Here is a 14,544-nt window from a genome sequence, read left to right on the forward strand (position 1 = left end):
TAATCATGTATAATAATAAGACCCAGCCTTCATTTAGAGCTTACTATGTGCAGGCACTTTTGAAATCATTTTAACATATATTTACTCCATTAATCCTCTCAGGGACCCTATGAGGCAAATGCTGTTTTTAGCCACAGTTTTGGGATATAAGGAAACAGCATTTACTTTCTAGGCTGGGCAATAAACTATCACAAACTCAATAGCTTAAAATAACACAAATGTATTATCTCCCTGTGTCTGAGGGCCAGGACTCAGACGGTCATGACTTGGTTGGATGCACTGCTTAGAGACTTGCTTGGCTAAAGTCAAGGTGCTGCCATGCTACAGTTCTCATCAGAAGCTTGGGATCGGGGGAGAGGAGAAGATGGCGGAGGAGTAGGGGAACACGCTCGCCCTCTCCCACAAACACAACAGAAAAAGCACATCTACAGAATAAATGACTCGCACAGAACAGCAACCAATCACTGGCAGAGGAACCTAAACTCCAATAACAGCAAGAAGTTCGTGACATTACTGGGCAGAACGGGAGAAAAGAGGAGAGTGAGAGAAGGTGAATCCGAGTGGGAGGGGCGCTCCCGAAAGGGAACTGCGGAGGAGAAAGGGATCCCCCACCCTGGAAAGTCACCTACACGGGGGAAAGATCAAGCGAACCAGAGGAATCTCCAGATGCAGAGAAGAGTGTAGCAGTAAGTTGGAGTATGGAAAAGCCGATCAAGAACCGAACAGACCATCTGAACTATGGGCACAGTCACCAAAAATTGAGACACCTGGGTGGGGGCTGGGCACCGAGTCCTCGGCTCCAGAGGCTAGTCCCCGAGAAGGGGCTGGGGGGGCGGGGTGGAGCAGAAACTGCTTGGGAGGTCTAGAAACCATTTGACGGGTCAGAGACTGCCTGGGAGACTAGAAAACAAAGCTGTTGCAGAGAAAGGAAGCAATACTCTAGGGGCGTGGAAGTGGAAAGCCACATCAGAGGGGACCTGGGAAAAGAGACTGGTCTGTGCCCGTGCTGGGGAGGGGAGAGAATAAGGGGTGGGTCCCCATAGAATACCACCCACACCACAGCAAGCTTACAGGCCCGCTAGCTAGCTGAAAGCTGTGCTTCCCAGTGCATCCCCTCCACCCACCCCCACCACCCCCTATGCTCTCGCCGAACCTGGGGCTGTCTGCCACCCAGGAGGGCTGGCCTCAACAATTGACTGAAGCCTACCCCCACAGGGGCTGTCCCTGCACAGGCCTGCTTGCCCTTTGGAGGGGCTACACTTCCGCAGAGTAGCACCAAACACCACCAGCCCCCGAGAAAAGGCCTGCAGCCCAGAAAAGCTAGAACAAGCCTAGCCAGGCCGTGAATAGACCTGCCTAATTCTCAGACAGTTTTTCTGAGTCAGGCTGCCCCGGGGAGGAGCCTCTTGGGTTTCCAACGGCCCTGCTACCCACCCAAGCCCCCAGGGGGTGCCTCACTCCCACGGAATAGCTGCTCAGCACCACCAGCCCCCTGGAGGACCCCCTGCAGCCCAGAAAAGCTGCAACAAGCTTGGCCAGACTGTGAAAAGATCCGCCTACATTCGCAGGCCATCCTTCTGAGTTGGGCTGCCCTAGGGAAGAGCCTCTTAGGTTCTCAGTGACCCAGATAGCTGCTCCAGGCCCCAGGGGGTGCTGCACTCCTGAGGAACAGCTGCCCAACACCACCAACCCCCTGCAAGAACCCCACGGCCTAAAAACACCAGAGCAAGCTCTGCATGACCAAGTGAAATCTGCTACCATCGTGGTGTGGACCTCCCAGTCCTGTCTGCCCTCAGGAAGTCCTCCTTTGCTTCAAAGAAACACTGTTAGCCCCATCAACACTCCAGAAAAGCCACACTGCCTCAAAAAAGACTGACCAACAATGCCAGCCCTCAGGAAATATTCCACGGCAGTGACAAGGCAAACACTGCCCCATAATGGAGAGTACAACTCCCTCAGGAGAAAGAAAACAACAAGCGAGATGAAGAAACTGAGACACCACCCCCAGTCAACCCAACAAGAGAACTCACCTAAAACAGTCAACAATGAAACAGATCTCTGCAGTCTGACAGACCTGGAGTTCAAAAGAGAAATAGTGAAAGTACTGAAGGAATTAAGAGAAGATATGAACAGTAATGCAGATGCCCTCAGAAAGGAACAAGAAAATATAAGGAGGAGCCAAGAAAAACTAGAACATTCATTTGCAGAGATGCAGACTGAACTAGGGGCAGTACAAACCAGAATGAATAATGCAGAAGAACGAATCAGTGATATGGAAGATAGAATAATGGAAATCACTCAATCCAGTCAACAGACAGAAAACCGAATCAAAAAACTGGAAAGCAATATAAGAGACCTATGGGATAATATAAAGCGGGCCAATCTATGCATAATAGGAATTCTAGAAGGAGTAGAAAAAGATAAGGGGATGGAAAATATATTTGAAGAAATTATCCTTGGAAACTTCCCAAATCTAAAGGATACTGGGTTCAAGATACAGGAAGCACAGAGGGCCCCAAACAAGTTGAACCCAAATAGACCCACACCAAGACACATCATAATAAAAATGGCAAAAGTTAGTGATAAAGAGAGGATCCTAAAGGCAGCAAGAGAAAAACAGAATGCTACCTACAAGGGAACCCCCATAAGATTATCAGCTGACTTCTCTACAGAAACACTACAGGCCAGGAGGGAATGGCAAGAGATATTTAAAGTGCTAAAAGGAAAAAATATGCAACCTAGAATACTCTATCCAGCAAGAATATCATTTAAAATAGAAGGGGAAATAAATTTTTTTTCCAACAAACAAAAACTTAAAGCATACAGCAACACAAAACCCAGGTTAAAAGAAATATTGAAAGGGCTTCTCTAAACCAAAAAGGAAGGAAGGAAAGGGAAGAAAAAAGAAAAGGAAAAAAAAAAAAGAAGAAGAGGAAGAACTAGGACTGAGGAAACCACAATCAGACAGCAGTCACTCAAATAAGCCAGCATACAGATTTAATCATGAACAGGCCTCAAACAAAATAAAATTAAAAGAAAAAAAATAAAAAGAGTCATCAAAACCATAAAATGTGGGCAAGGGATGTTAGGAAGTAAATAACCCTTTTTGTTTGTTTGTTTGTATGTTTCTCTTCTTAATTTTAATATAGTAATGAAGTGTTTGAACTTACAGGACCATCAGGCTAAAACACACAATTATGGGAAGGGGTTAGCATACTTAAAAAACAGGGCAACCACAAGCCAAAACCAAATATTGCATTTGCAAAAAAATGAAAAAAAAAATACACTCAAGCAGATAATAACAGGAGACCATCCAACCAAAAAAAAAAAAAAAGGAAGAATGGAGAACCATAGAATCAACTGGAACACGAGGTTCAAATGGCAATAAATAATCATCTATCATTTTTTATCACCTTAAATGTCAATGGACTGAACGCCCCAATCAAAAGACACAGAGTGGCTGAGTGGATAAAAAGGCAAAACCTTCAATATGCTGCCTACAAGAAACTCACCTTAGGACAAAAGATACATATAGATTGAAAGTGAAAGGGTGGGGAAAAACATTTCACACCAATAGACATGACAGAAAAGCAGGAGTTGCAATGCTCATATCAGACAAAATAGACTATAAAACAAAAGACATAAAGAAAGACAAAGAAGGACATTACTTAATGATTAAGGGATCCATCCAAGGAGAGGATGTTACTATCGTCAACATATATGCCCCAAATACAGGAGCACCCAGATACATACAACAAATATTAACAGACATAAAGGGAGATATTGATGAGAATACAATCATAGTAGGAGACCTTAATACCCCCCTCACATCAATGGACAGATCCTCTAGACAGAAAACCAATAAAGCAACAGAGATCCTAAAGGAAACAATAGAAAAGTTAGACTTCACTGATATCTTCAGGACACTACATCCAAAAAAAGCAGAATACACATTCTTCTCAAATGCTCATGGAACATTCTCAAGAATCGACCACATACTGGGACACAAAGCTAATTTCAATAAATTTAGGAGCATAGAAATTATCTCAAGTATCTTCTCTGACCACAATGCCATGAAATTAGAAACCAACCATGGGAAAAGGAAAGAGAAAAAACCTACTGCATGGAGACTAAACAACATGCTACTAAAAAACCAATGGATCAATGAGGAAATCAAGAAGGAAATTAAAAACTACCTTGAAACAAATGATAATGAAGACACAACCTCTCAAAATCTATGGGATGCTGGGAAAGCAGCACACAGAGGGAAATTTATAGCAATACAGGCCTTTCTCAAAAAAGAAGAATGATCCCAAATGGACAACTTAACCCTCCACCTAAATGAATTAGAAAAAGAAGAACAAAAAAGGCCTAAAGTCAGTAGAAGGAAGGAAATTATAAAGATCAAAGAAGAAATCAATAAAATAGAGACTCAAAAAACAATAGAGAAAATTAATAAAACCAAGAGCTGGTTCTTTGAAAAGGTGCACAAAATGGACAAAGCCCTGGCCAGACTCACTAAAAAGAGGAGAGAAAGAACCCAAATAACCAAAATTATAAATGAAAAAGGAGAAATCACAACGGATACAGCAGAAACACAGAAAACCATAAGAGAATACTATGAACAACTATATGGCAACAAGTGGACAATCTGAAGAAATGGACAATTTCTAGAATCTTACAGCCTGCCAAAAACTGAATCAAGTAGAAACAGACCACTGAACAGACCGATCACTAGAATGAAATTGAAGAGGTCATAAAATCACTCCCTACAAATAAAAGTCCAGGACCAGATGGCTTCACAGGTGAATTTTATCAAACATATAAAGAGGAATTGGTGCCCATCCTCCTTAAACTCTTTCAAAAGGTTGAAGAAGAAGGAATACTCCCAAAGACATTCTATGATGCCACCATCACCCTCATTCCAAAACCAGACAGAGATACCACCAAAAAAGAAAACTATCACCCAATATCATTGATGAATATAGATGCAAAAATTCTCAACAAAATCTTAGCCAACCAAATCCAACAACATACCAAAAAAATTATACACCATGACCAGGTTGGGTTCATCCCAGGTTCACAAGGATGGTTCAACATACGCAAATCAATCAGCATCATACATCATATTAACAAAAAAAAAGTCAAAAATCATATGATCATCTCAATAGATGCAGAAAAAGCATTTCACAAAGTCCAACATCCATTCATGATCAAGACCCTTGCCAAAGTGGGTATAGAGGGAACATTCCTGAACATAATCAAAGCCATTTATGAGAAACCCACAGCAAATATAATCCTCAATGGGGAAAAACTGAAAGCCTTCTCACTCAAATGGGGAACAAGACAGGGATGCCCACTCTCACCACTGCTCTTCAACATAGTTTTGGAAGTCCTAGCCACAGCAATTAGACAAACCAAAGAAATAAAAGGCATCCATATAGGAAGAGAAGAGATCAAACTGTCACTGTATGCAGATGACATGATACTATACATAGAAAACCCCAAGGACTCAACCCCAAAACTACTTGAACTGATTCATAAATTCAGCAAAGTAGCAGGATATAAGGTTAACATTCAGAAGTCAGTGGCATTTCTGTATACCAGGAATGAAATATTAGAAAAGGAATACAAAAACACGATACCTTTTAAAATAGCACCTCACAAAATCAAATACCTCGGAATACACCTGACCAAGGAGGTAAAGGACCTATATGCCGAGAACTATAAAACTTTAATCAAAGAAATCAAGGAAGATGTAAAGAAATGGAAAGATATTCCATGTTCCTGGATTGGGAAAACCAATATTGTAAAAATGGCCATACTACCCAAAGCAATCTACAGATTCAGTGCAATCCCTATCAAATTACCCAGGACATTTTTCACAGAACTACAACAAACAATCCAAACATTTATATGGAACCACAAAAGACCCCGAATCGCCAAAGCAATCCTGAGAAACGAAAACCAAGCAGGAGGCAGAACTCTCCCAGACTTCAAGAAATACTACAAAGCCACAGTCATCAAGACAGTGTGGTACTGGTATCAAAACAGACAGACAGACCAATGGAACAGAATAGAGAACCCAGAAATAAACCCTGACACCTATGGTCAATTAATCTTTGACAAGGGAGGCAAGAACATCAAATGGGAAAAAGAAAGTCTATTCAGCAAGCATTGCTTGGGAAACCTGGACAGCTGCATGCAAAGCAACGAAACTGGAATACACCCTCACACCATGCACAAAAATAAACTCCAAATGGCTGAAAGACTTAAATATACGACAGGACACCATCCAACTCCTAGAAGAGAACATAGGCAGAACACTCTCTGACATCAACCTCATGAATATTTTCTCAGGTCAGTCTCCCAAAGCAATCGAAATCAGAGCAAAAATAAACCCATGGGACCTCATCAAACTGAAAAGCTTTTGCACAGCAAAGGAAACCCAAAAGAAAACAAAAAGACAACTTACAGAATGGGAGAAAACAGTTTCAAATGATGCAACTGACAAGGGCTTATTCTCTAGAATATATAAACAACTTACACAACCCAACAGCAAAAAAGCCAATCAATCAATGGAAAAATGGGCAAAAGACCTGAATAGACATTTCTCCAAAGAAGATATACAGATGGCCACCAAACACATGAAAAAATGCTCAACATCGCTGATTATAAGAGAAATGCAAATCAAAACTACCATGAGATATCACCTCGCACCAGTCAGAATGGCCATCATTAATAAATCCACAAATAACAAGTGCTGGAGGGGCTGTGGAGAAAAGGGAACCCTCCTACACTGTTGGTGGGAATGTAAACTGGTACAGCCACTATGGAGAACAGTTTGGAGATACCTTAGAAATCTATACATAGAACTTCCATATGACCCCGCAGTCCCACTCTTGGGCATCTATCCGGACAAAACGCCACTTAAAAGAGACACATGCACCCGCATGTTCATTGCAGCACTCTTCACAATAGCCAGGACAAGGAAACAACCCAAATGTCCATCAACAGAGGATTGGATTCGGAAGAGGTGGTATATATACACAATGGACTACTACTCAGCCACAAAAAAGAATGACATAATGCCATTTGCAGCAACATGGATGGAGCTAGAGAATCTCATACTGAGTGAAATGAGCCAGAAAGACTAAGACAAATACCATATGATATCACTTATAACTGGAATCTAATATCCAGCACAAATGAACATCTCCTCAGAAAAGAAACTCATGGACTTGGAAAATAGACTTGTGGCTGCTGGGATGGGAGAGGGAGGGAGTGGGAGGGATTGGGAGCTTGGGCTTATCAGACACAACTTAGAATAGATTTACAAGGAGATCCTGCTGAATAGCATTGAGAACTTTGTCTAGATATTCATGTTGCAACAGAACAAAGGATGGGGGAAAAATATAATTGTAATGTATCCATGTAAGGATAACCTGACCCCCTTGCTGTACAGTGGGAAAATAAAAAAAAAAAAAAAAGAAAAAAGAAGCTTGGGATCCTCTTCCAAGCTCATTCTAGTGTTGAAAAAATTTTGTTCCTTGTGGTTCTAATGCTGATGCTTTCAGGTCTTAGAGGCTGGTCCTCCTCAGAGATAGTTTGTAACATTGCTGTTTACGTCTCTTCTACTAAATCAAACCAAAAATGTCAACTGCTGCTCTGGATCAATCTGACTTCCTTTTTACGACCCCTTGGCCATTTTCCAAATGGCTCGTCTGATTAGGTCAGACCCACCCAGGATGGTCCCCGTTTTGAAAGACAACTGATTGGTAACTTAATCATGGAAACAAAATCCCATTATATTCACAAGTCTCTCTTGCACTCAAGGGAAGGGGATTAAACAGGATGCACATACCAAGGGAAGAAATCTCCAGGGCTGTCTTAGATCCCTGCCTACCATAAAACCTAAGGAGAAAAAAAAAAAGTATAACTTGCCCCATACCACAAAGTTGTAGTCAATGAAACTAAGGCAGTCTATACTTAAATTCCATACTGATAACCACTATACCATACTACATAATGACAAAAAAGAGTAGCTCACACCTTTTAGACATTATCAAGAACTGTGAAATGTATGCGATTTCACCCTAATGGAAAGCTAAATAGTTAGCCTTCCATGGTTTCATGGGAACTGGAAGGAGACACAAGACTTCTGAGTCAGAGACAAGGGATCTTTTACTCACAGAAACAACAGTAGACAGAGCATCAGCATTTGCACTGCTTTTCTGAGGCTAAACTCCTACAGAGTGACACAAGCAGGGCTGTGTGATAGTGTACATACATTCAATTGGACTGTGTCACAGGAGAAGTAATTCTAGTTTAGGGAACCAGATCTCTTATACTGGGTGTAAGCCTACCTGACGTTTGCCCCAAAGGGAAATATTATTTTACTAGACAGTAAGCAAATCTACCTTCCATCTATAGGAAGATACTACCTCTATTTCCTGGTTTACTCTACAGCCAACCTTGAAAAGACAGACCTGAAGACAACCAGTCAGAGTTTTGTTTACAAGGTGTGTGGACACATGAGAAATCCATGGAGAATTGTTACCCAACAATGTCCAACTCTTGTTTCTATGCCATCTTTGTTTCTAGAGAATTTTTCCACAATTACTTTGGACTCTCCAATTAATCTTACAGAAGGAAGCTGGAACAGAATCCATTCAATATGTCCCACAAATTTTTACATGAAAATTTTCTGCCAATAATACTGTGAAGAACAGCCTGATGTCAATTTGGAGTACTGACCTCAAAGATGTTCTCTAAGGTCCGAAATCCAACCAAATGGTATTTTATAAATCAAGGAGATCTACCTTAACAAACCAAGTGGCTTCCTCCAGTTTTTATATTGACCTTTCCACTTACCTAGGTGTTAATTTAGGTAAGGCAGGATGGGGTAGTGATTATATATTTCCAAGCAAAGGGAAAATTTAAGACAATACTTTCATCTATAACAACACTAATAGTGAGTTGAAGATAATCCGAATATCTTCCAGGGCCAAGGTGGTGTCTTGGATCACTTAAACTAAAGTCAAGAACAGATTTCATATAATCATTTCTAATTGGATGTCTACTTCTCTGGGAAAATTGTCTACATCTTGCACATAAGTCATGAGCCAGTTATCCCTCTGGAAGCTCCCCTGAGTTAGCAAACATAGTCTGATTTTGGATAAATTTAACTATATATTTTGATGGATAGGTGATTTACTGGCAGTGTTTGCTTAAATACTTTTAGGTCTTTAATGACCCACCACCCTTAAGGTGCTAATCACTGAATTTTTTCAGAAGGGAGGCAAGTTGGTAGCTGCCTACCACACGGGGGGGGGGGGGGGGGTGTATAGTCCCAGAGATGCACATGCTGACCCTGTGAAAAAGAGGAAAAAATGAGTTATATAGTATTGTTAAATGTAGATTACACATTGATTTGTTTAGGTCCTCCACCTTGATTCAGGACATCTGCTGCCGCATTTTCGTGAAAACTCTCTTATGTGTTTGCCTTGTTTCAAGATAAGGGCTAGGTGATTTTTTTTCCCCCAAAGCTGTAGGACTGACCCTAAGAAATTAACTAAATTTTTTTGGGGTCAGTTTGTCATTCTTCAGTGTCTCAATGGGGCTGTAAGAGCCTGAACACAAATCAATTCCTTCTCTATGATATCCCACAGGAGTCTTTCTGTTTCAAGGGCTAAATCTCTCTTATAGCAGCCAGGGGCCACAGAAAAAAACTCAAGACTTTTGATATCTGTATTAGAAGGGCTCTAAAGTTGGCATGATGGACTACAGGAGGTGCTGATCTTTAAGACAACCAAGCTGCTGTGATTCTTCCTTAACAAGTACCAAGTCAAAACTCCCATCTTCTCATCTTCCATCTAAACCTACCAAGGCTGTAATGAATCACCTGGTTTGTGCCCACAAAAGTCATGCATTTCCCTTCTTTAGTACTCAGCATAGGTTCATGTCCTTCTGCCTATAACTGAAAGAGGGAACTTAGTAACAGTTTTTATGGATATGTGGACATGAGGCTGACTCTCAGATTGGCAAGATTCACCCAAAGGATCACTAGCGATAAACAGGGCCCATTCCAATGTCTGTCTTTGAACCCATATTTTGGTTATGGCTGCAAACACCTATAAAATTATTCCGCATTAACAGGCAAGAGTGAAGGACCAGTTTTTGTGCAGTAGTTTACTGTACAATTTGGTTGATAAATTTACTACATACTCCTATAGACTCATTCTGAATCCTGATAATTGGCCCCAAGATCCTCATCCTTCCTATTTCAAAAACTGCTTTGTTTTTGGTTTTTGTTTTTTTCTTTCTGGCTGTGCCCATGGCATGCAGAGGTCCCTGGGCCAGGTATCGAACCTGTGCCACAGCAGTGACAATGCCAGAACTTTAACCAACTGAACCACCGGGGAACTATTAAAAAAAAAGAAGTTCCCATCATGGCTCAGTGGTTAACAAAGCTGACTATTATCCATGAGGACATGGATTCAATCCCTGGCCTTGCTTAATGGGTTGGGGATCCTCTGTTGCTGTGAGCTGTGGTGTAGGTCACAGACATGGCCTGGATCTCATGTTGCTAAGGCTGTGGCGTAGACTGGCAGGTATAGTTATGATTCTACCCATAGCTGGGGAACCTCCATATGCGTGGGTATGGCCCTAAAAAGACAAAAAACAAAACAAAACAAAACTTTTTTCTTTTGACTATTTTGTTGAAACTGTCAAGAACTGATAAGAATCTGAGATTTTATCTTTTTGAAAGCTAACAAGTTAACCTGTTACTGTTTCTCGGATGCTGGCAGAGAGCATGGGGATTTTGAGGCAGAGGCTAAGGACAGTTTATTAAACAGTGGTAGTAAATTAGCATTTGTAACAATTCCTCAAGATTACAGAAGAGGAACCCCAAAGATTAAAGAAAAACAAACTATTTTTTTTTATAATGGTCTATGAGCCTGTCTTGGAGAGAACTGATACCCTTTATTATACATAATAGTAAATAATTTTTTTGCTCTGAAAAGATATACTATCTCTGTCTTGCAAGGGTATTCATTAAACAAAATCCTGAAAAAACAGCCAGGAATAAAGACAGCAGTGCCTTTGTTTATAAGACATGTTTAAAAGTAAGGCTCATGGAGAACTGTCCCTAATATTTATTTACCTCACTCTTTCTTTCAAATAAAAATGTACTAACTTTCCTTCAGAGAACATAAGTATGCACATAGTATACATTCTGTAATCCCCGAAGTTGCCAACATTTACTCTTTATTAGATAGGCATTGACTTATGTATGTTTACATATATACTATTCCTTTAATCCTCACCACATCCCTATGAGGTGTTATTATTCTTAGCTCCATTTTGAAGATGAGCCACAAGATGTAGAGAGTAAATGAAAATGTCTAAGTTCACAGCTATGAGGTTTTAGGACCAGAAGCTGTGGTGTTTTACAGAATTTTGACTTGCCAGTCCATGATCTTGGCCTCCAAGCTAGGGTGACAAGAAGATCACATGGACTTATGGCCAACTCTGCAACACATAAATCTCTTAGTACTGGGATGGGCACATTGTAATCCCTCAATGTATGATAATAAATATTAGGTACTTCCTACTATCTTTTATGTTCATTTTACTAATGCAGAAACTGAGACTCAGAATGTGTGAGAGGACCAGGCATTCTAACATAAAATATACTGGGAACTCCTTTGTTTTTGTTTGTTTGTTTGTTTCATTTTTTGGTTTTTTGCCTTCTAGGGCCACAGGGGCGGCATATGTAAGTTCCCAGGCTAGGGGCGAATTGGAGCAGCTGCCAGCCGATGCCACAGCCACATCAACACATGTCTGTGACCCACACCACTGCCTATGGCAACGCTGGACCCTTAACCTACTGAGGCCAATAGATTTTATTTTGTAGATCAGTGTTTCTCAAAGTTTAGTTAGAAAACCACCAAGGTGCTACTATGCCTGTAGTATCAGAATGCTTGGGTGTTTGAGCTAATAATATGTTCCTATAATAATATCTCTGGTGATTTTAAAACCTGCAGAAAGGTAACCAGCTCTAGATGAGACAGAGACATTGAATACACAATTAGCATTTTTGGTAGATGACTTTAATGATGCCTAGAGAAAGTATTTGAGAAGGGGAGTTGGAAATCAGACAAATTAGAAGGTAATTTATTCTTTCATACAAAAAAAAAAAAATCTGCTAGATGATGGATATGCACATAGGAAAAAAAAAAAAACAGGTAAATTCTTTGACCACTTGGTGCCTCTATACTTCCAAAAAATCACATTGGTAACAAATAATTCCTTGTGTATTTTTTTGCAGGTCCAGGTACTGTAAGGGCAAATATACATTGACCTAACACTTGTGAACCAGGGAAGGCTTAGAGGACATATCTGCACTTGGAACAAATAAGTCATGTGAATGAAGCCTGAAAGCAGAATTGATCAGAGTTTTCAAGGTAGAGGAAACATAATCATTGCAAGCTCTAAGGCATGAAGGAACATGGTCTTTTGGAGTAATTCAGTATTTTTAATTTTTGGCTGGAGGACTTCTTTTCTAGTATAATGTAATCATATAAATCCTCTTACAAATTTAAGAATTCTTGTCATTTTTATGTGATACATTATAAATAATAGGGAAATTTTTTAATTAAATTTTGTATTGTGAATGCATTTTAATAAAATCTTTAACAGCAATATGAACACAATGTATTTGTACATATTTTAGGTAGGCAATGCTGAGCCTTTGAGCCATTTAATGATAAAAAAGTGTATTGTTTACTTTAAATAATATTTAAGAAAATATAAGAATAATATAAACAATATATATGTAGGGTTATTTGGGGGGAAGGTGAGGGGCTGTGCATATAAGATGTAGACTGAAGCATAATTACATAGCATGGTATCCAACATAGATATAATCCTTTCATAAGATGTTGTTTAGACTTATTGCTTTTTTTGGCTAAAATAAATGAGTGTTTCATCTTAATAAATTTTATATTTTGTTTCTAAATAGTAAGATAGTAAAGGGAGTATTAGATTTAAAAAATTGCATATTAACAATTGGTGCATAATTTTACTCTCAAGAAATATTTTAAAAATATAAAGATAATAACTGCAATATTTTTCCTTAGCCTTGCCGCTAGTTTTGAAAGTTGAGACATCTTAGTGTGATGTACACAATTTTAATAATATGTAATGAGAGTCCTCTATTAGAAGAGTTATAATCTTATTGTAATTCAACCAAGAGTTAAATATAAAAGTATATTGAACACTTTTTTTTTTTTGCCTTTTCTGGGGCTGTACCCGTGGCATATGGAGGTTCCCAGCTAGGGTTCTAATTGGAGCTGTAGCCGCCAGCCTGCACCACAGCCACAGCAACACTAGATCTGAGCTGCATCTGCCACCTACACCACAGCTCATGGCAACAACAGATCCTTAAACCACTGACTGAGGCCAGGGATCAAACCCACAATGCCACGGTTCCTAGTTGGATTTGTTAACCAGTGATCCATGACACGAACTCCAGAAGTATATTGAACACATTTAAAAAAGAAAGCAATCAAACAAAATAATGCGGTAGAAAAAATGACAATAAAAAAATTCCAATGAACCCTTGGTGAGACACTAGCGAATTCATCAGAGGTCATCAAACCCTCATATAGGTTTACTTAATATTCACTCAGATTCCATACCATTGTATTTTAGAATGAAAATATATATGGTATTATTTGGTAATTATTTATGTAATTAATTATTAAAATAATTTAAAGTAGATGTAATTAGGAACATGGACTCAATGAGATATATTTATAAATACATGGATGTGGGGGAAAATCAAAGATGGCAGAAACACTGGAATATGGAGAAATCATGATTCAATTTCAGTGAAATACAGAGGAGAAGGGGAGAGAGGGAGATAGAGGAAGAGAAAGAGAGAATGAGAACGTTAAGAGAAGTAATGAAGAGGTAGGTATTTTATTATGTGCCGAGACCAGCTCAGCAGGATGGGGCTGAAGAACGGGTGCTGTGAAACTTAAGGGAAAAAGTTAACATAAAACAAGACACAGAGACATATATCTTAAGTAAAGGTGGGAACCGGGGACTCAAGGTCTCAGGGACAAAGAGCACAGCAGTAAGAAACCACACTGCTTTTATTGTGTTTTTTTAGGATGACATCAAGTGAGAAGGGGGTTGTAAGTGCAGGATATAGGTTTTTTAAAGTTATTTTAAAAGTCACATAGCCAATTGCTGATTAAGCTTTTGCTCTGACCTTTAGGCATTTAACAGTCATTAGCATTTGAGGAAGCCTGGTGTCAGCTATCTATGCAGAGCATCTAGAGAATCACCATTGTGCTTCTGCAGAAGGCCTGCCTATCTACAGCAACCCAGCTTGCCTAGGTTTGCACCTCAGTTCTTCTTTGCTAATGCATATCCAGCTAACGACCCTCATAAACCCCTTGGGGCTATGGGTCTCCTCTTTTATTCTTAAGAGGATGTATCATGCTGTGCAAAATGTGTGCCAATCTGCAC

The sequence above is a fragment of the Phacochoerus africanus genome, chromosome 1 (assembly GCF_016906955.1).
Source record: "Phacochoerus africanus isolate WHEZ1 chromosome 1, ROS_Pafr_v1, whole genome shotgun sequence".
In the NCBI taxonomy this organism is placed as follows: Eukaryota; Metazoa; Chordata; class Mammalia; order Artiodactyla; family Suidae; genus Phacochoerus; species Phacochoerus africanus.